General features: G+C 34.5%; 1 long non-coding RNA gene across 2 annotated transcripts in view; it reads left to right on the forward strand.

Moving 5' to 3' along the window:
• The window catches only part of LOC128928233 (uncharacterized), a 143,447-nt gene that overhangs the window by 63,188 nt on the left and 53,688 nt on the right, over positions 1-26,571 (forward strand). For both annotated transcript variants that reach the window (XR_013520580.1, XR_008473061.2), the window contains exon 7: positions 1,176-1,315. This is a non-coding gene — a long non-coding RNA (uncharacterized LOC128928233). The remainder of the gene's footprint in view (positions 1-1,175; positions 1,316-26,571) is intronic.

Consider the following 26,571-nt stretch of genomic DNA (forward strand, 5'->3'; position numbering starts at 1 on the left):
TCATGCCCAGGTGCAGCTGGTACAGCTTAACTTGGTATCTTATCAGTAAGGATGTTCCTGGGTCTGCTTGGAGTCAGCTTAACCCAGCTATGTGCTCAGGGGAAGGGGAAGTGGGGGCAAGTGAGGAAACTAATACGGAGTCTGTCCAGGTCAAGAAGCTAACATGGGAGAGAGTCGGTTAGGCTAACAAAGCTAGTAGGTTATCACACTATCTTCCAAAGTGTCTGTACCATTTCACATTCCCACCAGCAATGAATGAGAATCCTATTGTTCTATTCTCTCCCAGCTAGATTTTCAAATATTTTAAAATCTAGCCCTTCTAATAGGGATATAAAGTTATTTCATTGTTGTTTTAATTTGCATTTCCCTCATGACAAATTATGGTGGGCTTTTTTTTTGGTATGCTTGTCAACTGTTTGTCTTCTATGGTGAAATAGTTGTTGTGATCTTTTGCCCATTTAAAAAATTTTGTTTGTTTTCCTCTTGTTAGTTTTATTTATTTATTTACCTGAGACAGAGTCGAGTCTCGCTCTGTCACCCAGGCTGTAGTGCAGTGGCATGATCTTGGCTCCCTGCAACGTCCACCTCCAGGCTTCAAGCAATTCTCCTATTTTGGCCCCCTGAGTAGCGGGGATTACGGTTGCATGCCACCATACCCAGCTAATTTTTGTATTTTTAGTAGAGACAGGGTTTCATCATGTTCGCCAGGCTGGTCTCGAATGCCTGACCTCATGATCTGCCCACCTTGGCCTGCCAAAGTGCTGGGATTACAGGCATGAGCCACCACACCCAGACTTCTTGTTAGGTTTTAAGAGATCTCTGCATATTCTAGATACAAGTCCTTTTTCAGACATGCCAGTTGCAAATATTTTCTCCAAGTGTCTTTCACAGAGCGAAGTTTGTAATACAGCTCAACTTTTCAAACTGCTCTTTCATGGACTGTATACTTTTGAGACAGCCAGGTTGGGGGCGTGGGGTCCCTGCAGAAACTCCAACCAGTTTGCACACTGAGGTAGCACCTCAGGAAGTTCAGGAGATTTGCAGCAGGGAGGGTCCTGACCCCTCTTCTTCCGGTGTGGAACCTGAGATTCAAGCTGCTGGGTGGGAAGTACTCTAGTGGAGGGACTCTGGCCTCGTGAGAATTCCTGTTTCCCACTTTCTGTTTTCCTTTTCAGCCGATGAAACCCTGCTTTACTTACCCTTTTAGCCATTTGTAAATTTTCATGGCCGTGGGACAGACAAGCACCCCATCTTTAGCTGAACTTAGGAAAAGTCCTGCAACATTTTTGGTGCCCAACATGGAACTCAAGAAGCGGTGAGTGAAATGGGGACTCAAAACCTCTCACTGTTATGTCTAAGCCTTTTCATTCTTGGACATCTGGGGGTGGGGAAAACTATGCCTCCACCCCATCTAGCTCAAAGGCCTTTTCATGGCCTTTTCCTTCCTTTTTAAGGACCCACCAGTGAGCAGCAGTTCCCCGCGCCCCCGCCCATCCCTGCTGGGAATGGGATGCATGGCCCGAGGGTCCTGCACAGCTGCCCTGCTGGTTCACAGCCACATATCACTGTTCCAGCCTTCCCAATCCCTGGCCAAGGGGTTTAACTCTGTCTGATAGTAATCATGCTTATGATGGAGGAACCAGTTGCAAAAGAATAAGAGGTTCTTCTCGAGGCATTTTTAAACTGTTCTTTTTTCCTTCTCCTTCTCTACCCCATCAGCTGTTAACCTTTAGTTTTTTTTTTTTTTTCCTTTTAGAAAACCTTTTTACTAAACCAGGCCCTCCAACTATCAATGTTTGTTGTCTCTGTAAAGTTTTGGTTGTGAAAAAGGATTTTGTGGATACTGGGTTTTCTTCTGTCTGGGTTTTCTTCTTCTGACAGGCAGGCACGGAGACAGCCTGTCTCGGTGTGTGTTGTGAGTAATGTCTGTAAAATGAGCTCGAATTCATTTGTCTTGAAGAAACTCAAGTGCTTCGATCAAATGCCTTTTTTAAGTGAAGGTGAAGGCCATGGTAACTTTCAGTTTACATGACTTTAATCGTTGAAAAATAAAAATGGACCTAAAAACTATTGTTAAAATGCAGGTCAGATGCAAGGTTTGCTAAGTGTTTTGAGGTTACAAACTGCTTTTCGGGTTTTGAGAACGATTTGACTTGTTGGCTTCACAACTGGTAAGGCCTGGAGATAGATGAACTAACCACACCCTTAATTCAGAAGGCAAACCCTGGCTGCAGTTAGCACACAATGAAAACAACTTACCAAGTTTTACCTTAAAATTAAACATGCTGGAAGTTAATTGAAACTACTAGGAATAGATTTACATGCAAGGTGTGTAAGAACAGTGAAATGCGTTTTTTAGTGAAAGGTTATATGGAGGCAGGGAAGTGTAAACTTGTGTCTAGTGTTAAAGGACTGTGCTAAGTTAAATGAGGAAAATGCTGAAGGTTCAGGAAGTGGTGGAAGGCTTGTGAAAATTAATCTTGCAGAAGAGGCTCTGTGTGTGAAAATATTGACTAAATTCCAAAAAGGGTGTTACATGGTTTTTTCTCTAAATTGAGCATTCAAATAAAAGAATAACAAGGTTTTTCCCAGGTGCTAATCTGCTCTTTGGCAAAATTTATAAAGGGTTATCCAAGGTTTTTGCTTCTTTAAAATTTCTGAGTCATCATTTTGGCAAAATAAGTAATTTATGATAATCTGGAATTCTATTTTATAATATCAAGTGTTTTAAACCTCGAACATTTAACACACTTTCCAAAATCAAACTTCAGTTTTAAAATTGTCTTTTCTGGTAGCTGGCTTTTTGAATACTTCAGAGGGCCCCTGAAGTATCTAGAAAAGAGGAGTGAACAGGATTATTTGACATGTTGAGGAACATGGGACGGCAAAATGATGCTCAGTCTTCTCTAGGTTATATTTTTGTGAATAATGCTAATATATGTTCCAAAATTGTATGAGATTTCTAAAATTCTAATGTCTGAGTATATGCTACCAAATATAATTAGGGTTATGTTAAGTTATCGTAAACCACGGAGATAACCAAACTTCTTTGTCAGTCATATTTCTAACTGTAACTACTCTTGCATTTTGCTATTCACAGAGAGTTGTCGCCTTGTTTTAATGCTTTTTAAAAGATGGTTTGTAATAAGCTGTGGGACGTTGACATGTGCTCTCAAATACTGGCTTCTGATAATTTCGCATATTGTGACATTAGAATACAGAAAAATATCCAGGTCTCGTGAAGAGCCTAAATGTTCATGGCCAAGGAACAGAAAAGCACTCTGTGTTTAGCTAAACTAAGAAAAAGTCCTGAAACATTTTTTAATGTTGTATCTAAAAATGGACCTCAATACCCAAGGTCACTCAAATTTTCTCCTGTGTTTTCCTTTAGGATATTGTTCAGGCTATAGCCTATTTTGAGTTAATTTCTGTACAATTGTGAGGTCTGTACTTAGATCCAATTTTTTCCACATGGATACCCAATTGTTTTAGTACCTTTGTGGGAAAATTTACCTTGTTCCATTAAACCTCTGTGCTTTTGTCAATAATCAGTTGACTATATTTGCATAGACGTATTTGTGGTCTCTTTATTCTGTTCCATTGATTTATGTGACTGTTATTTCCCCAGTAATGATCTGTCTTGATTATTCTAGTTTTATGTTAAGTCTTGAAATTAAGTGTTGTGAGTCTTCCAACTTTGTTCTTTTTAAATGTTTTCCTGCTTTTCTACATGCTTTGAGCTTCCATATACATTTTCAGACCTGTTTGCTGATGTCTATAGTATTTTAAAACTTGACAACTTAACAATATTGAGCATCCTAATCCATGAATAGAGAATAATTCTTCCTTTACCTAAATCTTTGAGTTATTTCCTGATTGTGGTTTTTTTTATATACAGATGCTTTAGAGATTATATTTAAAAATAATAACTTTTTGCTGTTATTGTACATTGTACTTATTTTTTAAAATGTATATTCCAATTGTTATTTGTCATATCACAAAAAAGCAAACAACCTTTTATACTGACCTTGTATTCAGTGAACTTTTTATACTCGGCGTATTAGTTTTCCTATAGTCTTTGAGGTATTCTACATAGCCAATCATGTCACCTGAAACTAAGGACACATTTAATTTTTCCTCTGAATCTGTATGTCATTTTAAATTCTTTTTATTGTACTAGATAGGATGTTCAGCTGATGTCATTAATATGAGTATTGATAGATGACATACTGCTTAATTCTTGAACTTAAGAGGAATGTATTCAGTCTCTTATTAACCACGATGTTAACCATTGATTTTTTATATATATCCTTTATTAAAAAATGCTTTTATTTATGGTTTTCTGACAGTTTTTATCATGAATGTGTGATAAACTTTTCTCCATCATTTAATATGATCTTTTTCCCTTTTTCAGTTTGTTAATATGAATTTCAATAATCAAAGTACATGCTTTGTGTACTTTCTATTCTTTTAAAATCATTAAAATGTTTTTAATAGCTAAGATATAATCTACCAGTGAATATGCCATTTATGCTTGAGAAGAATGTGAATTCTACTACTGCTGGATGAAGCATTCTATAATTATCAAGCAGATTGAGTTGATTGATACTTCTGCTCAGGTCATATATCTCCTTACTCATTTTCTGCCTACCTGACATATTAATTATTGACAGGGATGTGCTGAAATTTCCAACAAAAAGTTGATTTCTCTATTCCTTCTTTCAGTCCTCAGTTTTGCCATACATAGCTTGGTGCTCTGTTGGTAGGCGCTCACATATGTAGGCTTGTTATTTCCCTTTGAACAAATGACCCCTTTACTTTGATATGCTTCTCTTTATTTCTGATAATCCTCTTTGTTTGGAAATCTTTTTCAAATGAATATTTGAAACAGCACTCCAGTGCTGTTTTTGTTACTGTTATAATGCTATATATTTCCCATATTATTAGTTTTAACTTGAAGATTATATTTAACTTTAAGTAATATACATAAATTATAAATATTTTTATATTTAAAGTGGGTTTATTATAGACAACATATAGTTGTTTTTTTTAAAAAATTCAATCCAGTAATCTGTTTTTTAAATTCAGTGTTTAGACTATTCAAATGTAAAGTGATAATTGACATAGTTGGATTTAAAATTACCATTTTAGTAATTGCTTTCTATTCATTGTATTCATCTTTAGATTTTTTATATCCCTTCTGACTTCCTAGGTTTCAATCGATAACGTTTTATAATTCTATTTTATCTCCTTTATTAGTATATTAATTATATTTCTAAGTAAATCAAAGATTGCCTTAGAGCTTACAATGTACATTTTTAATAATCTTGTGTACATTCAAATAACACTATTCCACTTTATTTGTAGCACAGGTGCCTTATAACAGAGTCGTCCCATTCTTTCTTTCATCCTTTGTGTCACTGTTGACATTTGATTCACTTATCTGTATTTAACAGTCACTCAATATGTTGTTAGTGTCATTTCTTTAAGCAGTTATGTTTAAGAATAATACATTAAATATTTGCATTTTACCTGCAATTTTTCGGTCTGATACTGTTTTTTTTTTTCTTTAGATAGGTGCCGTTTTCTGACCTATAGTCTTTCCTGCCTGAAGAGATTCTTTTAACATTCTTTCCTGAGCAAATTAGCTAGTAACAAATTCCCAAATTCCCTCAGGTTTTTTTTTTTTTTTTGGCATTTTTTTTTTTAAAAGCCCTTATTTGTCCCTCACATTTGAAGAATAATTCTAAGTTTGTGGTTTTATTTTTTTTCTTTCAACACTAAATATCTCATTTCACTGTCTTTCATATATAAGTTGTATTGTTTTAGTTTTTTTCTGGCTGCTATAATAAAATATCATAGACTGAGTGGCTTATAAACAATGTATTACTTGCAATTCTGAAGAAAGTCACAGGTTGGCCCAGCATTGTGGCTCATGCATGTAATTTCAGCACCTTGAGAGGCTGAGGTGGGCATCACTGGAGGTCAGGAGTTGGAGACCAGCCTAGCCAACATGGTGAAACCCTATCTCTACTAAAAATACAAAAGTTAGCCGATTGTGGTTGTAGGCACCTGTAATCCCAGTTACTTGGGAGGCTGAGGCAAGAGAATTGCTTGAATCCGGGAGGCAGTGGTTGCAGTGAGCTGAGATCATGCCACTGTACTCTAGCCTGGGTGACAGACAGACACTGTCTGAAAAACAAAACAATAAAAAACAAAAGCCCAGGATTAAGGTGCAACCAAATTTGACGTTTAGGAAGGGCCTCCTTTCTAGATAACCATCTTTTCACCGTGTCTTTACCTGGCAGAAGGAAAAAGGTCTCTGGGTTCTCTTTTGTAAGAATACTAATGCTAATTATGAGAGTTCTGTCTTTATAACCTAATCATGTCCCAAGGATACCCCTCCTAATACCATAAACTTGGGGGTTAGTATTTCAACATATAAATTTTGGGGGAACATGAGCATTCAAGCCATAGTTATTTGTTTTTTTTTTTTTAATAAAATGATTTTTTTTACTTTTTGGCTTCCAAGTTTTTCTCTATTTCTCTGTTTTTCTAGAAGTTTGAATACCATTACCTAAGTGTGTATTATTTGGTATTTATCCTACTCAGTGTTCTATAAACTTTTTGAATCTACAGAATGTTTTCTATCATTACTTTTGGAAAGTTCTCAATCATTACTTCAAATATTCCTGTCCCATTCTCTCCTTAGTCTCTCTGTTTATCCAATTTTGTTGCTTTTGCACCTTTTTATATTGGACCTCAGTTCTTGGATGTTTTGTTCTAGTTGTTTTACCGTTTTTACTCTTTTCATTTCTGTTTTAGAAGTTAACATTGACAAATCTTCAATTTTATAGTCTGTGTGTGTGTGTGTGTTTGTGTGTGTGTGTACACTGGGTGAACTGTGGAATTCATTGTGAAAATTCTTCATTTATCTTACTTTTTTTTCTTTCTAGTTTTACATTTAATTTTTTACTTTTAGTTCATATCTCTCTGTCGACGTTACCCACTTGCTCTTGCATATTTCCTGCATTGGAGGCCTTATCAATAATGATTATTTTAAAATTCATTTTCTGATAATATTATGTCCTATCTGAGTCTGGTTCTGATAATAACTTTGAGTCTTCAAACTTTTTTTCTTGCCTTTTGATATGTCTTGTAGTTTTTTGTTGAAAGCCATACATGTATGAATAATGGATATTGAGCTCAGTAGGCCTTTAGTTAAAGATTTATGATAATGTGCTAGGAGTTCAGATTAAAATTTCTCTTGTGTCTTTGTTTCTGTCACTTTCTTTTTCTTTCTTTCTTTCTTTCTTTCTTTTTTTTTTGGTTAAGGAGAAGGGCTTCTGTTTGTACTGCTCCTCAGATCGAGTCTGACTCCGGAAACTCTTCCACTGCAATCCACTGGAGGCTTTGTGTGGTTTGGTGGTAGGGTTTGAAAGAGGGAAGTCTTTTTATTAAAATTAAGTGTTAATTTTCAGATTAAATCTCAGTATGCTCAGGGGCCTATGTCTTGGAATGTGGTTTTACCAGTATTCCTCTTTCTCCTCCAGGGATATAAGCTTTGCTATTTTTGCCTCTCTCTCTTCATTGTACTTTGCTTTTTTCTTGGGCTATGGCAGACAGACACAATATATTTTTCTGAATTTTGCTCCCTGTTGTGTATGTTTTTGTTGTTTTTCTTAATTGAGATAAGAAAGTCAGAGAAGGACAAAGTTGGATAGAAATTCTCCAAGGTAGCGGGATCAAATAAGGTTCTCATATAATGGGCTAACAGAATCTGTTTCCTTGCAGAATAGGTCTTTGGGTAAAGAATCTGGGGGACTTTCAATGTCTTATCTTCCTATCTCCCTGCCATAGACACCAGAAGATTTTTTTTAGATCCTCACTGTGAGAATCTGGTGGGGTTCTATATGGGAAAAACAAAGAAATTGTGCGGATCACCCCTATTCTTGTGACCCTCGGTTTTTCAAACTCTCACACTAGTCTATTCCACAGGAATTCAACAAACTTACTAGTAAAATAAGTGATATTATCACATATGATGTCTAGTACCTTCTGCTTCGGGTAAGCAGATCCTTGGGATGGATGTCTTTATTGATCTAGGTTTAGGGGTATGGATTAACACTGATCTTAGTGTCTTCTTCCCAGTGTGACTGAGGATAGACAATTGGCAATGGCATGAATTTCAGAGGAGATTGATTGAGGCATTGAATAGAATTTCTTCTTATCTTCATTTAGTTGCATACACTATAAGAGCAATAAAAATTAATACAGGGTCTTGAAAATATGTTAAGTGATAAGAGAGATTATTAGAATTCAAGTGAATTACTTAAAAGCAAATATAAATATAGAAGTTGGTATAGGTGTTGATATAGGAGTGCTTAAAAAGTTGAAATAATTGAAACTTTGAAAAACAGAGGAACAGTGATAAAGAATGAATATTCATGCTTTCTGAAAACAAAGTAGCTTTATACTCCTTATCAGATTATTAAGCTCATTTAAAGATACCAATAAATAAATGCACTTCAAAAAAAATCCTTTCTCTGTTGAAGTCAAACAGGGCATTTCAATTACTATTACAATGATTCAATAAATATTTATGGTAGTCAATAAATACAATTAAAAACATATCTATATGCTAAGAGTGAACAATATAAAAAGGAAAAACCAAAAGTAATGCCACCAACAGTAGCTACAGATAAATAAAATACCTGGGAATATACTTAACCAAATAAGTGGAAGATCTCTATAATGAAAATTGCAAAATATTGATGCAAGCAATTGAAAAGGACACAAAACAAATGGAAGGCTATTCCATGGTCATGGATTTAAAGAATCAATATTGTTAAAATGTTCATACTACTCAAAGCAATCTATAAATTCAGTGCAATCCATATCAAAATACTCATGACATTCGTCACAGAAATAGAAAAAATAACCCTAGAATTTGTATAGAACCACAAAAGACCCAGAATAATCAAAGCCATTTTGAGCAAAAAAACAAAGCTAGAATAATTACATTATTTGACTTCAAATTACACTTCAAAACTATAGTAACCCAAACAGCATGGTACTGGCATCAAAATAGACACATAGATCAGTAGAACAGAATATAGAATCCAGAAATAAATTTATATCTCTACACTGGACCCATTTTATACAAAGGTGCCAAGAATATACACTGGAGCAAGGTAAATCTTTTCAATAAATGGTGCTAAGAAAACTATATATCCATAAGAAAAGAATGAAACTATGCCCCTATCCCTTGCCATATATAAAACTTAAGTCAAAATCGATTAAAGACTGAAATATAAGGCCTGAAACTATGAAGCTGCTAGAAAAAAACATCGAGAAAACCCTCCAGGATGTTGGTTGGGCAAAGATTTATTAAGTAAGACCGCAAAAGAACAGGCAAGAAAGGCAAAAACAGGCAAAATCACACTAAGCTAAAAAGCTTCTGTGTAGAAAAATAAATAATTAACAGAGTAGAGAGACAACTCATAGAATGGGAGAAAATATTTTCATACTATTCATCTGACAGGGGATTAATACACAGAATATAAAAGAGCTCAAAAAATAAGAAAAAAATAATCTAATTAAGAAATGGGCAAAACTTCTAAACAGATTTTCTCAAAGGAGACCTACAAATGGCCAACAGGTTTATGAGAAAAATGCCCCACATCACCAATCTTCTGATAAATGAATATCAAAACTACAATGAGATATCTCACTCCAGATAAAATTGCATTTATTCAAAAGACACTGGTGAGAATGCTGAGAAAGGAAAACACCCCCATACACTGTTGGTGGGAATGTAAAATTAGTACAGCCACTATGAAGAACAGTGTGGAGATTCATTACAAGACTGAAAATAGAACTACCATGTGATCCAGCAAATCAGTTGTTAGGAAGGTATTCAAAAGAAAAAAAATCAGCAAATCAAAGAGATCTCTGCACTCTCATGTTTACTGAAGCACTATTCACAATTGCCAATGTGTGGAATAACCCTAAATTCCATCATCGGATGAATGAAGAAAGAAAATGCAGCACATATGCAAAATGGAAAATTATGCAACTATAAAAAAGAATGAATTCTTGTCATTTGCAACAACATAGATGGAACCGAATGATATTATGTTAAGTGAAATAAGCCAGTACAGAAAGACAAATATTACATGTTCTCACTGCTATGTGGGAGCTAAAAAAAAAAACTGAACTCATGAATTTTGAGAGTAGAATTATGGTTTCCAGAGGCTGGGAAAAGCATTAGGAAGTGGATAGAGAAAAAAGACAAACTGACTAATGGGTACAAAAATTAAGTTAGATAGAATGAATAAAATTTATTATTCACTAGCACAATATGGTGATTATAGTTAATAATAATATATTGTATATTTTAAAATAACTGAAGAGTGAAATTTGAATGTTTCTAACACAAAGAAATGATAAATGATTGAGGTGATAGATACTCTGATTACCCTGATTTGATAATTACACATTATATGCTTCTATCAAAATGTCACACGTACCTCATGAATATGTACAACTATTAGGCATTCATAATAATTAAATATTAAATTAAATTAAGAAGTATAAAAGTAAATTAAATATTAAAAACACATCCAAAGAAATGAAGTCTTAAACAGGGCAGGTGAAATTTCAGAAAATTGTGATACCAGTCTCTGGTATTATTACTTCTTACCTTAATTCATTTTATGATAAGAAGTAACAGAAATTATAGATAATCTTTAGCAGAAATAATTTTCTTTGTTTGTTTGTTGTTCTCTCCCTAATGGACAATTAGTATAAAATGAGCAACTTGTAACTTCAGTTTTGCAAAGGTAATTTCAGATTTTATTGGACATTAATAGTCATAAAAAATACTGAAAATTTTAGAAAACAACTCTCAATATTGTGCTAAAAATTTTAGAAAACTACTCTCAATATTGTGGTTGCTTGGGTAGGCAGATACTTAAACTGATGAGTCTGGCTAAGCCATTGTCAAACAATCATGGAAACCTACTTATGCTGAGTATAAAGTGGTAATGTGATTTTTTTCCCAGCTTTTAGATATTATTTTACTTTAAATTGTGTTCTCAATAAATGTTTAACTGTTGATGCATAAGCCTTTTTTGATTTTTTTGAGTTGAGTGATTTTTTTTTTTTTTTGAGACGGAGTTTCGCTCTTGTTACCCAGGCTGGAGTGCAATGGCGCGATCTCGGCTCACCGCAACCTCCGCCTCCTGGGTTCAAGCAATTCTCCTGCCTCAGCCTCCTGAGTAGCTGGGATTACAGGCACGCACCACCGTGCCCAGCTAATTTTTTGTATTTTTAGTAGAGACGGGGTTTCACCATGTTGACCAGGATGGTCTCGCTCTCTTGACCTCGTGATTCACCCGCCTCGGCCTCCCAAAGTGCTGGGATTACAGATGTGAGCCACCGCGCCCAGCCGAGTGATGTTTTTAAGAGATGTAAACATAAATATTTATCTAAATGGAAAATAGTATGGAAATATGTAGCTAAAATAACCATTCCTTACCCTGAGTGATTTTAACATTATATTGGTGACCAAACAAAAAGAAACCAATAACAATGGCATTTTATCAAATTCATTTTTAGTTACTGCATTTAACATTTTATTTAATATGTGATTATCTTTTTCTGATGGGATGTTCTGTGTGTTCTTTTCTCTAAATATTGTGTGATTTCTGACACCTATTAAGTTTAGAAATATATTTTTGAACTTCTCTAAGTTCACAATGGGGAAGATCTTCATGAAGTCAAAACTCCAATCTGTTTTTATGATTAAATATATGTTAGAATACAACGAGGTGTTTATGACACATGTTTATCATGACTAACAAGAAGCCAAATTTGATAATGCTATCATCTCTATTTTGTATCAGAAGAAATTAAATGTAGAAATAGCCAACTATCAAAGACTTACATTAAGAACCTGTGTGGATAAAATACTACTGTCTTTGAGTATTATGAGTTTTGGAGCAATAAGTCAAGTTACCACCTCTTATTTGTGGCTAATTATGTCATTATTTGTAAAACAGAGTAAGAGATGTATCATAGAATTATCTGAATTCTTCATGAAAATATGCTTTTTCTTTTTAACTAAAATCTAACAAAAGTAATATTATTCTATCTTGCACATCTGATAGCTGCCTTACTATTGAGGATTATAATATAATTTCAAGGCCCATAATATTTGTGTTTACTGTTATATTTTTTCTAAATTCAATTTCCTGGTTATTATGAGATAGAGAGATAAAATCAGAGGTTGATTTTATGTTTGTGATGCACTATACAAACAAAGGATTTTGCAGTGATTTTAATAGTTATGTTTGCTGGTATAAATGAAGTTTAATAAGGTAATAAAGAAAAGCCAAAGAAGGAGTAAACCTTTTTTCTTAAGGCATTAATATTTGTGTTAAAATGACACTTGTTCTTAGTAAAATATGTATTTTTTAATGTTACTAATTTGAAATGGTTTTGTTTGGCTTTGTTATATTTAATTTGTGAAATCATTTTGGCTTTAAAAATTATAAAAGGGTGATATCATAACCTACACTTAATTTTATGTCTATATTTTAATTGTTTTTAATAAAAATATATCAAATGATTTATAATTTTTTCTTAATAAAAATTTAAATTTGAGAAACACTGTGATATAGTTTGACTCTGTGTTCTCACTCAAATCTCACCTTGAATTGTAATCCCCATAATCTTCTGTATGTCAAGGGCAGGACCAGATGGAGGTATTAAATAATTGAATCACGGGGGCAGTTTCCCCCATGCTGTTCTTGTTATCTTTAGTGAGTCTCACAAGATCTGATGGTTTTATAAGCATCTGGCATTTCTCCTGCTGGCACTCACTTTGTCCTGCTGCCCTGTAAGGAAAATGTCTTGCTTCTCCTTTGCTTTCTGTCATGAGTGTAAGTTTCCTGAGGCCTCCCCAGCCATTTAGAACTGTGAGTCAATTAAACCTCTTTCCTTTATTAATTTCCAAGTCTCAGGTATTTCTTCATAGTAGTGTGAGATCAGGCAAAAGCATACTGCTATTCAAGAAACATGAGGGATCCAGTTGTGTGATTTAACCCATAACCAAGCAGTTACCATTCTATGAGAGTAGTGATTAAAGACATAACAGTTTCTAGAACATATATTTTACAATGCATCAAATAATTTGATTTTGTCATTAGTTGAAAAAGAAACCAACACAAAAAAGCCATTAGGTCAATAGCTTACTAATTAAAATCTTATTTTTATGTTTGCCTTTAAACTGGAAGGAAAAAAACTACTTCACCTGGAAAGCAAAGCTGTCGAAAGTGACATACATTGTTCCTCACATCTATTATAGAATGTTTGCATTAATTGCAATTTTGTCTCATGCATTAACTTTATTTTGAAGCATCCATGGCATGGATAAAGATTTTGGTTCACATGAAGACTTTATTGTAAAATAGATATGGGCAATGTAAAATAACTAGGTCTATGTTGTTTAAGTGAAATTATTGGACAATTTAGGTACCCATTTTTACCTAGGTCATAGGAATATTTGGAGTTGTAATTGATTTTGAGGTTCCAATAGATATACTAACCTCAGAATTTTCCTTGATTGTGTGATTATATGTGTCGACATTGTTTATACTGTTAAACCATTATGCTGGTTGGAGCACTATAAATTAAGCACGCATCCAATCTCAATTAGACCTTCCCTATGTCCAGCGATTTTTTGAAGGCACCATACATGATCTTCTATGTCTTTTGGCTTAAATTTATTTTCAAACCTTTTTTTTTTCTAGCCTTCCATGCAAGTGGCTTTACAATTGTCTCCATCTTAGAATCACCTGGAAAGCTTAAAAAAAGTTCTGATGCTCCAGACACAATACAGACCACTTAAGTTTGCAACTCAGAATGGAAAGCAGTCATCAGTAGTTTTTAATACTCTCTAGATGATTCCAGCATACAGTCATAATGAAGAACTACTATTTAAAAGCATATTTCCCTTACATAGAAAAATATTTTAAGAGAGAAGCAGCCAGACTCCATAGACTTTCATATTCTTTTTCAATCAAGAACAATTGTTCTATCTTCATTATTGTATTCCTTTGTTGCCTCATTCAGAGTGAAGTGTGTGTAGTCTTAGAGTAATAAAAACTTCTGCATCATGGCTCTTAATCCTAGCACTTTATGACTCTTCCCAGACCTTAGTGCATCATTTGCAGTTTTACTTTGTCACTTTCTGATTATTTTTTCTGCCAAGGTTCTTTTCTGTCTAAATTATAAATGATAATAATTTTTAAAGTTAATAGAAGGGGGTTTGGTAGTAAATTGGCCCAATAATAAACAGGTTAAGAAATCTTGTGTCTTGGGCCTGGTATAGGATTATGGGGAAAAAAAAAATTCCCTTGATTATTTATTCCCAGTACATCTCTCCTGCAGTTTTGGAGGGTTAACTTTACACTACACACTTTGTATAGAAAAGTAAAAGCTAAACAAAGAAACTAACTAATTAAATCCTACATTGTTAGATTACAGAAACCCCTGTGAAAGGAACCCATCATCAACTGAGACACAGCAGGACATTCACAGAGATATTTAAAAAGTTTTAGCATAGAATAAAATCTTAAGAAAAGAAAGAGAGAAGGTTCCACAAGAGCCAGTAGTATTTTTAGATAACTTTCAAAAGAAAAAAAAAAAAAACAAAGCTGGAGGCATCATGGTACCTGACTTCAAACTATTCCACAAGGCTACAGTAATCAAAACAGCATGGTACTGGTACCATGCTTTCAAAAGAAGATATTTATGCAGCCAACAAATATATGAAAAAAAGCTCATCATGACTGGTCATTAGAGAAATGCAAATTAAAACCACATTGAGATACTCTCTCACACCAGTTAGAATGGTGATCATTACAAAATCTGGAGACAACAGATGCTGGCGAGAATGTGGAGAAATAGGAATGCTTTACACTGTTGGTGGGAGTGTAAATTAGTTCAGTCATGTGGAAGGCAGTGTGGTGATTCCTCAGGATCTAGAACTAGAAATACCATTTGACCCCGCAATCCCATTACTGGTATATAATCCCATTATATGCCAAAGGATTATAAATCATTCTAATATAAAGACACATGCACACTTGTATTAATTGCGGCACTGTTTACAATAGCAAAAACTTGGAACCAACCCAAATGCCCATCAATAATAGACCGGATAAAGAAAACATGGCACAAATACATCATGGAATACTGTGCAGCCATTAAAAAAAATGAGTTCATGTCCTTTGCAGGGACATAGATGAAGCTGGAAACCATCATTTTCAGCAAAGTGACAGGAGAATGGAAAACCAAACAGGGCATGTTCTCACTCATAAGTGGGTGTTGAACAATGAGAATACATGGACACAGGGAGGGGAATATCATACACCAGGTCTGTTGTGGCGTAGGGAGGCAATGGGAGGGATAGCGGGGTGGGGGCATTGGGGAGGGATAACATTAGGAAAAATACCTAATGTAGATGATGGGGGGATGAATGCAGCAAACCACCATGGCATGTGTATACCTCTGTAACAATCCTGCACAAACTGCACATGCACCCCAGAACTAAAGTATAATTAAAAAAATATATATATATCTTTAATCTTATAGAATATCTGGTTTACTAAGTGATGTCATTTAGGTTGTTTAGCTATTCTCTATTCACATTTAAAGGTTTGATAGAATTAAGTTAAACACACCTGCATAAAATGCATCATAAATGATGCTATAGATTACTATGGGGGACTTACCTGATGTACTTACTACTGATGATGCTAATATTGACCTCTAGAAGCAGGATGATGACAAAGGAACCCTCCATTATGATTCCTTTTCCTCTCTTGAGACTAGAGGGTAACTGTGTGGCATTACTTTGACAGTTTATAAGTAATTGTTTTCACTTCAATTGATAATCATGGTATAAGTAAATTTTATTAACTATTGTAGAGCAATAATGAATTTCTAATTTTACCAATAAATTCAGCAATATTCTCCTGAAATATTTATTAAAGTGGAGTTTTCCCATATAAAGTATCCTTACTCAGTTATTGTAAAGTGTAGAAACAAAAGGAAAACATATACTTAATACATATTTTAATGCAATTTGAAAGAAAAGAGATGTTTTACTGGTCACTTTGATAGTGTTTTTTTTTCTAGATTTCTTTAAGTATCATTCTATAATTATAGATTTTAATTGACTCATTATGTTTGTAATTGTTTATGTCACTATTAGTTGGGCAAATTGTGACAATTTTACCCTGCAGTCTGGCTCCTGATCCTTATCATGTGACCCTAACTTTTTTTTCCTTTGGAAATTTCTTTGCTTTTTTGTACAAAAATGATATAGAAGGTTCACCTTATATTTTACAGTCTTAGTTCCTTAATTTATAAAGAAAAGAGGTACAGGAAGCATCATGCTGGCATCTTCTCATGTTCTGGTGAGAGCCTCAGGAAACTTGAAATCATGGCAGAAGGCAAAGGGGCAGTCAGTCAGCATGTCAAATGGTGAGAGCACGAGCAAGAGAGAGGAAAGGGAGGTCATAGAATCTTTTACACAACCAAGACTTCTGTGTACTGATTGAGGGAGAACTCATTTGTTACCAGGGGGATGATACTAAAACATTCATGAGGTTTTCTCTCCTATGACACAATCCCACCTTACCCCATCTCCAACATTGGAATTCACATTTTGATATGACATTTAGAGGAGATAGACATCCAAACTGTCTCACTTACCTGACTCAAACCCGCAATCAGTCATGTCTCCAAAGACTCTTGGTTACCTCTTTGAAGAAATTATATTTGAGATTCAAATGTAAGCTTTAGGAGCACTCATTTGCTCCTGGGGTTGGCATTGATTTGAGGTCAATTTAGTGGTCAGGGCTATATATTTTGTATTTTTAATTTTTTTAACTATTATATCAATTTTTTATCACTGCTGTATATTTTGTACTTAAAAGTTGATCGTATCTTCACCTTTTACAGTGAAAATCATAATCCAAAAAGTATAACTGATCTGCTATAAATTATAATGTAAAAAATTTCTAAACCATTTCAATATCAATACAAAATTTAAAATTACCATATAAAGATTATTTCTTCTACTTCCTTTTGCTGTTAGAATATATTTCACTAAAATTTTACAGTCAAAATCCCATATTTTAAAGTTACTTATGATCAATCCTTGCTCTGAGTTTTGTTGACTGTTTGGTATATGGTGGGAATCATTTGTTTTTATTTTATTTTAGACATTTGTAAATTATTTAAAGTTCGAAAAGATAATTTTATTTAGTAAATCAAAAGCAAAAACTCTTTAGATGGTTTTGTTATGCAAGATATTCTAAATATGTTATCCCATATTTAGAAATTGTTATTTGTTTCATATTTTTCTTCATTTTTAAACCAACACTGGGTGTGTATCTATAACATATTATCTAATTTCCTTTATTTCTTATTTAAAATAATCATACTGAATATACCATATGCACCTTACATTTAAAACTAAACTGTATGTCTCTAAGACATCAGTTGAAAGAAACTATTCTTCTTTTGAAATGGGGCTCATTCTGTTGGCCAGGCTGAAGTGCAGTGGCATGCTCATGACTCCCTGCAGCCGTGATCTTTAGGGTTCACTCAATCCTCTCACTTCAGCCTCCAGAGCAGCTGGTACTACCTGCATGTACTACCATGCTGGCTAGTTTTTGTAGTTTTTGAAGAGGCAAGGTTTCCCCAGGTTGCCCATGCTGGTCTTGAACGCCTGTGCTTAAGTGACCAACCCACTTCTACCTCCCAAAGTGCTGGGATTACAAGAGTGAGCCACTGGGCATGGACATGACTCTTATTTCTTTTTATAGCTGCATAGTACATGATTGTGTGGTTGTACCATTTAATCAATATTCTGTTTTTCAACACTTACATTCTTTCCAACATTTCACTATTAATTTAATATAGTTATAACCCTGTACATAGATCTATGCAGTTGTTTCTTAAGTGAAAACTTCAGTGCTGTTCCTATCTGATTCCTTGTACTAAATATACTATTAATATTTACCAATTATTTTACTTTTATCTTTTTTATTATTCATCTTTTTTTCAAGACGCAGTGTTAGTGTTGGTTATGTTGCAATTTTGTTCTTAAATTATAGGATAATTAATTTGAATTTTCATTGAACTAGATGAGATGTTAAATCCGCTGGTGACAGAAATGGTGAATAATGGAATTGGGCATTAAGACTATGTTAATTTGCATAAGGTGTAGCTGAATCATATTAGAGAGAATTTGTCATATTGTATGTATGGTCTATTGCATTGTTGGTAAGAATGGGTGCTGATTACTAAAAATGGTGGGCTATGGTGGCTTTTGTTGGTTCTAAATTTTATTTTTACCCAGCCTGATTACTTCTCTATAGTATGGGTTTGAAAACCTACACAATGAATTTTCAAAAACCATTGTAAAAAGGATTCCCATGAAGTTCCAACGGGAGGCACAGAATGGTTGTTGGAAGTAGAGGAAAATAACCATATTTTCTTTTATTTTTTCTTCCACTAGCGCTTTTGTTAATAAGAATAGTGTCAGACAAATACAGACTTCTGGGTTTCCTTCAAAGAGCAAGTTTCTAGTATCGTTGATGGCCATGAGGCCCTCAGGTGTCTCAGCAGGAGAATATTTGGGCTCCATCCCCAATAGCAGCAACAGCAGCCACTGCAGCAGCCTTGAGAGCAGCAATTGTGGACAAATGCAAACATAGAGGCTTCTGCATCAAAAGCAGAACTGTCGGCTCTGGTTCCGGCGATGGCCATGTTTTCAGTATCAGCTGCAGAGGGTGATTGTGCACTTGGCAACACTATTTTTAATTTTATGTTTCTCTAATCAAAGAATCATAATACCTTCCTGAAGTTATAACTTTTGGAATAATCTCATCTTATTATTGTTTCTCCTTTAACCCTACCAAACTTTCCAGCCTTACTATTCTTCTTTTGAAAATCTGGAAAGGCTTCTATCTTCCTATCCAGGAACACAATAATATATATTAAAATTAAAACTCTAGTTCTATTTTTATTTATATTTACCTGGTGTATATTTGCACATATGTTTATTTCCAACCTATCTATTTTCATTGTGGACCACATATACTTAGATTTTATTCTATTTTTTGATACTATCTTAGATTCTGTACAGATACTCCTCTACTTACAATGAGGCTACAGTTTCTACCAAATGTGTATGCTTTCACACCATTATAAAGGCAAAATCATACTTTAAGGCATATAAGTCAGGAAACATCTGTATTTAATTTTTGAATTCATCATATTTTAAGTGTCCTTTTATGTTAGGAATCATTCCTGCTGTCTTATTTACATCATAAGATATTTCATGTTTTCTTTTTTTTTCTTTTTTTTTTTTTTGTATCCTCTTCCTGTGTCCCACTTGTTTGACTTACTTTTGCCGGCTTAAATTATACATTCTATTTTAAATTTTCTTTTTATTCTTGCCTTAGCTTCCTTGATTTTTATTGTTGCTTCATCTGCTACCTCATTATTAATTTTTGTTCTTATTGGCATTATAGTGGTTAAAAAACGTAACTACTGGTATTGATAGTTAAAAATATAAGACAAACTGAACTCCTGAAACTTAGGTATTAATGTAGAGAATTTATTTTAGATTTTTCAGATATGGCTGAAATTCAGAAAGAATATTCTATAAGCCTTGTGTAGAGGTTTGGAAGATATATAAAATATAAATGTATAACTTAAGATTTTATGCATACATATATAATTATATGTATCTATGTATATATAGACAGGTATGTGTATATATGTATATATAAATATATACATCAATGCATGTCTATACATATATATATACACACGTAAATACACAAAGAATGTTATTCACTAGACACTGTTGTCTAAACTGTGAATGCGCAATAAAATCAAACTACCGGTAGAGATGTTTGGGAGGTAATGATGTTCCACATGTTTGGTACACAGTTGGTACTAGATAAATGATAGTAACAAGAGTGTGTGCTAATAACATGTCATCAGTATATTAGAAAATTTTTTTCGATAGCTTTCAACTATGTTACACAATTTAATGTGTTCTTAGCAGCACAAAACAAATAATCATCGAAGGGGCAAGTGGACGGCATTATTCCTCACTACTTATTCTCTTTGAATTGATCAGAACATTAAAAATGTAATTTTCAAATTGTATTTTCCAATATGAAATCTGGAATATAATTCTAGCAGGCACACATTTTACATACCCTCTCTTTTTTTAGCCAATGATAGGTGGTTGTGACTGGGTACTCTGCTTTCATAAATTTTTTAAAGATAATTTATTTAATAATAGTTTGTTCTTGAAACAGACTGGAATTTATCACATTATGGGCCTCTTTCTGTTATATTGTCTTCATAGTATGTGCATTTTTGGAATCCTTGTTCTGAAGTAAAGAAAAACCATCATCCAAGACATACAGTCCTTAACATAAACAGCAAAAATCTCTTGTGCTCTCCTATAAATATCCCTTTGTGATTGGATCTTGGGATTTCCTAGAGCAAATGTGCTTTTGCTGGTTGATACTCTTTAGCTAACATCATTAATCAACTAAGTTTATAAGCACAAAATATGAGATGCCTACTGATATTTTTTCCTAACTTGCTACGTGAAAAGTAGACTATAACAACTAGAACCTCCAGATGATTTCAAGATTTCCTAGGAGATTTTATTTCCTTCTCTTCCTTTTCAGCTTGCCTACCCACCCCAATCCTTTTCCTCCTGCCCAATAGCTCTTCTTCTCAGGATGGGAAAAAAGCCTATTTTGAGACTATGTCCTTTAAATTCAACTCTGATGATGAAATAGAGAACATAAGGTCTTATTAGAGGCAGCGAAATGGCACAGTGGTCTGTGTATGGGCACTGAAAATAGTTCTCCTGACTGCAAATCTCACTTCCAACCCTCAGTAGTTGTGTATGCTTGGAAAAAGAAAATTCTCTACTGTTTCTGTGTTGCATATTTATGAAAAATGGAAATAATATTTACCAATTCCACAGGGCTATTTTAAAGGTCAAAAAAGGTCATTTGTATAATGTTCTTACTTGGTTTATAATAAAAGCCTTCAAATTCTAGATTTTATCAATGTAAGAAGCATCAAGTGTTTATACACTTCAGTGTGAATTTATTTCAGCTTTCTCCTGTTTTTGACTAACAGTCACACTTTGATGTGATTTGAAGGACCAGAAATGTGAACTGAAATGACAGGAAAACAGAAATGGTAGGGGAGGAAAGCAAACAATTTCACATATGGGCAATGCTGAATAAGACTTATGGTGAACAGTTCATTGAATTAATCTTAATCACCTAGACTTTTTCTATTTCATGGTTATTTTTAAATGTACAGAGAAAATTTAACATTAGAAAAACAGAAAATCAAGATAGCCAAATAGAAATTAACTGATTAAAACATCTCAAAGTTTACTGTCCAGGAATGACAATGACAGAAAATTTTTGGAATCTCTTCAGCCTAATTCACAGAAAAATATATTTCATTTAAATTAACATGTCACTGAAGTGGGCCATATCATGCTGTGTGCTGAATTGAATTTATCATTTAGCATACATAAGAATATGTCCACACTGGGGAAACCTAATAGATTCATATCATCATACTGACTGACTGCAGAGGATATCAATTTAAAGAGTATTTCATAAATTATTGCCACAAGTCCCCCTTTAACATTTAGGCTATTTCCAATTTTATGTCCTATATCTGTAACATTGAGCTCCCCAACAAGCTACATTTAGGTCTTCTTATCATAACTGAGATTAACAAGGATAGGGCAGTCAACTTGGACTTACGGAAAGTTGGTTGATTTATATAGTGCAGATATTGCCAGTGGGAGAAAGGACAAGTAGCTATATGCTCACATGCTGGCTCTTTATGTTCCAGATGCAGTTGATTCTTAGATTTCTCAGATTTCACATTTGCAAATTTGACAAGTCATCACAGTTTATTTTTAACCCTCACATCAGCGATAGTGGTGCTTACAGTCCTTTCCAGACATGCACAAAATGGCAAAAAGTTGGAGTCACCCAACGTTCATGATCTCAGCTGAGGCAGACGATCTTCTGCGTTTGGTTTCAGCTCTCATGTGCTGAACAAGTTTCATTTTTGCAGTCTATTTTTTCACATTTTGTCCTTTTTTCTTTCTTATTCTGCTGACTCCAATCACAGTGCTAAGGTACTACCTAGTGTTCCTAAGTGCAAGAAGTGTGTGATGTGCCTTACAAGGAAAATAGATGTGTTTGATAAGCCATTTTTAGATCTGAGTTACAGTGCTGTGAGTTCGATGTTAATGAACCAACTATATTTACTAAATAAAGTTTCTTTGAAAAGAAATACACTTAAAACAAGTTTATGTTTTAAATCAATTGAAAAAACAATGTGACTAGAGACTTGTAGAAATCTGACCCTGTATTTCTCTTTAAAACAGTGGTTCAGTGTTCTCTAATTCCATGTATTTGGTGACTTTATAGAACAAAACACAGTGAATAAACAAGAATCAACTGTATTTCCGTCCAGTTTCTCCTCTACATTAATGCCTTCTCTATCTTCTATTATAAACACTTCTGAGATGTTCCTGATTGTCTGCTATTATAAAAAAGACAAAAAATAACAAATGCTGGTAAGGAGGTCGAGAAAAGGGAACTCTTGTGCACTGGTTGGTGGAAATGTAAACCAGTACAGCCATTATGGAGAACAGTATGAAGCTTTTACAAAAAAACTAAAAATAGAACCATTACATGATACAATCCAGCAAGCCCACTACTGAATAATTATACAACCGACAGGTAATCATTATATCAAAGGGATACCTGCATTCTTGTGTTTATTCATAATAGTCAACATATGGAATCAACCCGAGTGCCCATCAGTGCATAAATGGATAAAGAAAATGTGGTATAGGCCCAGCATGGTGACTCACACCTGTAATCCCAGCACTTTGGGATGCCGAGGCTGGTGGATCATAAGGTCAGGAGTTTGAGATCGGACTGGCAAAGATGGGGAAACCCCATCTCTACTAAAAATACAAAAATTAGCTAGGCACAGTGATGGGTGCCTGTAATCCCAACTACTGTGGAGGATGAGGCAGGAGAATCACTTGAACCCAGCAGGCGGAGGTTGCAATAAGCTGAGATGGTGCCACTGCACTGCAGCCTGGGTGACAGAGCAAGACTCTATCTCAAAAAAATTACTATTCAGTTATAAAAAAGAATAAAATCCTGTCAATTTTAACAACATGGGTGAACATGGAGACCATTATCTTAAGTAAAATAATCCAGGCACAGAAAGACCTGTTGTTCTCCTTTATTGCTTATTTTTACAATTTGGTGGGTTTTTTGTTTTGGTAGTGATAATATTTGATTCCTTTCAGTACTTCACTTTTGTGTCTTCTCTACTACTGAATTTTATATATTTTTATGTATTTTTATAATGGTAGATATTGTCTTTTCAATTTCAGGTATAGGACTCCCTCAAACATTTCTTGTAGGGCTGGTCTCATGGTGATGAATTCCTTGTTTTTGCTTCTCTGGGAAAAACTTTATTTCTCATTCATTTTTGAAGAATAGTTTGCTACATACTGTATTCCTGGCTGGCTGTTTTTCTTTTCTTTCAGAACTTTGAATATATGATATCATTGTCTCCTGGCCTGTAAGGCTTCTGTTTTTAAAAATCAGCTGGTAGTCTAATAGAAATTTACTCATATGTGACTTGACAATGTTTTCTTCCTGTTTTATTCTTTGACCTTTGACAGTTTGATAATTTGCCTTAAATTTCTGTGAGAATTTTGAGTTTTCTGTATCTATATATCTATAACTGTCCCAAGACTTGAAAAGTTTCCATTATTATTTTGTTAAATAGAATTTTTATGCCTTTCTCATTTTCTCTCCTCATAAATATTCCCATATTTAAAAATGTATTTGTTTTATGGTGTCCTATATGTCACGTAGACTTCCTTTATTTTTTTACTTGTATTTTATTGTCTAACTGGATTATTTCTAAAGATCTGTTTCAAGTTCAAAAATTATTTTTCTCTGGTTGATGTAGTCTATTGTTGAAGCTCTTGACTATATTTTTCTTTCATTCACTGAGTTCTTCACTTCCAGGATTTTTATTTTTTTATTTTTAATATTTCTCTTTCTTGAATTTTTTATTCATATTATAAAATATTTCCTTATTTCTTTAGATTTCTTCACTAGCATTATTTCAAGTTCATTATCATGTCTTTCAAATGTTTCTTTTTCTTTCTGACCTGTTACTGGAGAATTATTGTGTTCTTTTAAAGGTGTCATGGTTCCTTGCTTTTTATATTCCTTATGTCCTTACTGATATCTGCATTGTTGAAAATGTGGAAGCAGCTTTGAAACTGGGTAATGGGCAGAGGCTGAAAGAATATGGAGGAATAGGCTATAAAAAGCCTGCATTTTGGTAAATGCAGCATTAAGAAAAATGTTGGTAAGGGCTCTGAGGACAAGAAGACTAAGGAAAGTTTGGAATTCTTCAGATGCTGTTTAACTCTAAGGAGTTAGTTATGATCAGAATGTTGTTGGAAATGTTGATAGTGAGGGCCAGTCAGGCAGGATCTGAGGAACAAGGTTTTGGAAGCTTTAAGTAAAGGCCATCATTGTCATAAATTGACAAAAAACACTTGACTGAACTGTGTTCATGTCTGAGGGCTTTGTTGAAGGCCAAACTTGAGAGTGATGAACTAGGGTATCAAGTAGAAAACATATCCATGTAGCAAAGTATTCAAGCTGTTGCCTTTTTAACTTTTAACTACTCACATTAACCCATGAGAGGAATAAAATAACTCGACAATTGTATTCATAATAAAAAGAGAAGCAACTTGGAAAGATATCAAAACTCTCAGCCTGATTATGTAAAGAATGAAAAAGCAAGTTCGGAAGGAAAACCGAGGCCTTAGCCTAGAGACTGCCAAGGATGTTCATATGGATTGATGGAAGCCAGATGCTATTTCTCGAGACAATGGAAGGGAGACTATAAAGGTATTTCAGAGATCTTCTAAGCTGTTCTTCCTGTCAATACAAAGGCCTATGAAGCCAGAATGATTTTGAGATGGGCCTGAGACACCCTCCACAGGCTCACTGACCATTGCTCACTTGGGGCACTTTTCCCCAAATTCCAGCATAGGGCTTCTTGGCTGCCCCAACTGGGGCTCTATGAATTCTTAGCAGACTCCACCCAGATTTGATGTGCCAGAAAGCCTCGGGCTCCAGAGAGAGACATGTCTTTGGGATCGAGCCGCTGAAGGGAGCTGCCACTAGAGAAATACAGAACAAAAGGATGAGATAGAGCTGCTGCAGAGAACCCCAACCAGGGCAATGCCTAGTGGAAACATGAGAGCAGGACCACCTAGGTCTCAAGAACAGTGGTGTCACTGGCAGCATGCAATGCTCACCTGAAAAAGCTTCAAGACTCCAACAAGCAGGAGCAGCCACATGTGTTGCATCGAACAAAACCATAGGGGTGTGTTTCCCTGAGGTGTTGGGTGCATAACCCCCTACTCCAATGTGTCCGGGAGTTGGCCCTTGGTAAGATAGATTATTGACCAGATTCAAAATTTAAGTCTGCACTGCTGGGTTTCAGACTTGCTTGGGGCCTGGACTTGAAGTTTCTTTTGGACTTGAAATGTCTATCTTATGCCTGTACCACTATTGCATGTTGAAAGCAGATAATTTATTTTGATTTCACAGCTTGCACATAAGCCTTTGAACATTAGAATATGGAGTTGGTGCTGGAATAAGTTAAGATTTCGTGGCTATGGGGGTGAAATAAATGTATTTCTACTTGAGAAGGACATGACGTCTGGGGTGTCATGAGAAGGCTATGGTTTAAATGTTTATCTTTCTGAAATTCGTATTGAAACTGAATCTCCAATGTGGCAATATGGATAGATGGGGCCTTTAAGAAGGAGTTGGACTGGTGAGTTTAGAAGAGGATGAAAAGACATCTTGCTCTGTCCCCTCTCCATATGATGCCCTGTGCAACCTCAGGATTCTGCAGATAGTCCCCAACAGCAAGAAGGACCTTATCAGATGCAGCTTTTCAACCTTGCACTTCTCAGTCTCTGCAACAATTTATTAAAGAAATAAATTGTTATTCTTTATAAAATACCAACTTTCAGGTATTCTGTTATAACCAATGGAAAACTAAGTCACACACTTCATGGAAGTGACCTCAAAGTGACCTGACAGTAAAATGCAAAACTATGAAACTTCTAGCAAATAACATAGAAAATCTGGTAACTTTGGGTTTGTGAGTGACTTTTTAGGTGCAACAGCACAATCACAATTCATTAAAGAAAAAATTTGTAAATTGAACTTTATTAAAATTAATACTTTCTATGCAAAAAACACTGTAGAAGAATGAAAAACCAAGCTAAAGCTAAAATTGAGAGAAAATCTTCACAAAACAAAGCTCTCATAATGGACTACA

This window comes from Callithrix jacchus, chromosome 7 (genome assembly GCF_049354715.1).
Source record: "Callithrix jacchus isolate 240 chromosome 7, calJac240_pri, whole genome shotgun sequence".
Classification (NCBI taxonomy): Eukaryota; Metazoa; Chordata; class Mammalia; order Primates; family Cebidae; genus Callithrix; species Callithrix jacchus.